General features: G+C 36.3%; 1 non-coding gene across 1 annotated transcript; it reads right to left on the reverse strand.

Annotated features, from left to right (window-relative positions):
• Positions 1-1144: 1144 nt before the first annotated feature.
• On the reverse strand, positions 1145-1252 carry LOC127748003 (small nucleolar RNA R71). Its single transcript, XR_008009946.1, has one exon. It is a non-coding gene; the product is annotated as a small nucleolar RNA R71 (small nucleolar RNA).
• Between the last annotated feature and the right edge of the window lie 1089 nt (positions 1253-2341).

Consider the following 2341-nt stretch of genomic DNA (forward strand, 5'->3'; position numbering starts at 1 on the left):
TCTTTTTCAAATCATATCTTTTCAATCATATATTTTCAAAATTGATTTCTTTCCATTTTCAAAAAGACTTGCTAACAATTAATGATTTGATTCAACATTTCAAGTATGTTGCCTTTTCTGTTGAGAAAGGTTTAATGTTTGAATCATATCTTTTCTTGTTAGCCAAGTCATTAATTTTAAAAAAATCAAATCTTTTTTTTTGTTTTTCACTCATATCTTTTCAAAATCATAACTTTTCAATCATATCTTTTTAATCACATATTTTTCAAAATAGTTTTCAATTATATCTTTTTATTTCTAATTTCAAAATCTTTTTCAAAAATCACTTTATTTCTTTCCCAACCATATTTTTCGAAAATCATTCTTCAATTTTTCAAAATGTTTTTAAAATCTTTTTAATTTATTTTCGAAAATTTTTTTCCCTCTTCTCACATCCTTCTATTTATGGACTAACACTCCTCCTCAATGCACAATTCGAACTCTATCTTTCTAAGTTTGAATTCTTCTACCTCTTCCTTCTATTTTTATTTTCCTCTGACACCTCAAGGAATCTCTATACTATGACATAGAGGATTCCATATTTTCTTGTTCTCTTCTCTTTCATATGAGCAGGAGCAAAGATAAAAGCATTCTTGTTGAGGCTGACCCTGAACCTGAAAAGACATTGAAGCGAAAGCTAAGAGAAGCTAAAACACAACTCTCTGTAGAGGACCTAACAGAATTCTTTAAAGAAGAAGACATGGCAGCCGAAAACAACAACAATGCCAACAATGCAAGGAAGGTGCTGGGTGACTTTACTGCACCTACTCCCGACTTCTATGGGAGAAGCATCTCTATCCCTGCCATTGGAGATAACAACTTTGAGCTTAAGCCTCAATTAGTTTCTCTAATGCAACAGAATTGCAAGTTCCATGGACTTCCATTGGAAGATCCTCATCAGTTTTTAGCTGAATTCTTGCAAATCTGTGACACTGTCAAGACCAATGGGGTTGACCTTGAGGTATACAGACTTATGCTATTCCCTTTTGCTGTAAGAGACAGAGCTAGGATATGGTTGGATTCTCAACCTAAAGAAAGCCTGAACTCTTGGGAAAAGCTAGTCAATGCCTTCTTGGCAAAGTTCTTTCCACCTCAAAAATTGAGTAAGCTTAGAGTGGAAGTCCAAACTTTCAGACAGAAGGAAGGTGAATCCCTCTATGAAGCTTGGGAAAGATACAAACAATTGATCAAAAAGTGTCCGTCTGACATGCTTTCTGAATGGAGCATCATAGGTATCTTCTATGATGGTCTGTCTGAACTGTCTAAGATGTCATTGGATAGCTCTGCTGGAGGATCTCTTCATCTGAAGAAGACACCTGCAGAAGCTCAAGAACTCATTGAAATGGTTGCAAATAATCAATTCATGTACACTTCTGAAAGGAATCCTATGAACAATGGGACAAATCAAAAGAAAGGAGTTCTTGAGATTGATACTCTGAATGCCATATTGGCTCAGAACAAAATATTGACTCAGCAAGTCAATATGATTTCTCAAAGTCTGTCTAGAATGCAAGCTGCACCAGGCAGTACTAAGGATGCTTCATCTGAAGAAGAAACTTATGATCCTGAGAACCCTTCAATGGAAGAGGTGAATTATATGGGAGAACCCTATGGAAACACCTATAATCCTTCATGGAGAAATCATCCAAATCTTTCATGGAAGGATCAACAGAGACCTCAACAAGGTTTCAATAACAATAATGGTGGAAGAAACAGGTTTAGCAATGCAAAGCCTTCTCCATCATCTTCTCAGCAACAGACAGAGAATTTTAAGCAGAGCCACTCTGACTTAGCAACCATGGTCTCTGATCTAATCAAAACCACTCAAAGTTTCATGACTGAAACAAGGTCCTCTATTAGAAACTTGGAGGCACAAGTTGGTCAGCTGAGTAAGAAAGTTACTGAACTCCCTCCTAGCACTCTTCCAAGCAATATAGAAGAGAATCCAAAAGGAGAGTGCAAGGCCATCAACATGGCCGAATTTGGAGAGAAGGAAGAGGCAGTGAGTGCCACTGAGGAAGACCTCAATGGACGTCCACTGGCCTCCAATGAGTTCCCTAATGAGGAACCATGGGAATCTGAGGCTGATAAACCACTATTTTATGGTTTATCTTGTGCTCAATTGAGTGGTTTTTATCAACTCTTTTCTCACTTATTCATACAATTTGCATGTTTTACATTTTCCTTCCTGATTTTATGCTATGATTGAAAACATGCTTCTTTGATCTTATATTTGCTTATTATTAATCCTCTCTTATTACCATTAGATGCCTTGATATGTGTGTTAAGTGTTTTCAGATAT

This window comes from Arachis duranensis, chromosome 5 (assembly GCF_000817695.3).
Source record: "Arachis duranensis cultivar V14167 chromosome 5, aradu.V14167.gnm2.J7QH, whole genome shotgun sequence".
Classification (NCBI taxonomy): Eukaryota; Viridiplantae; Streptophyta; class Magnoliopsida; order Fabales; family Fabaceae; genus Arachis; species Arachis duranensis.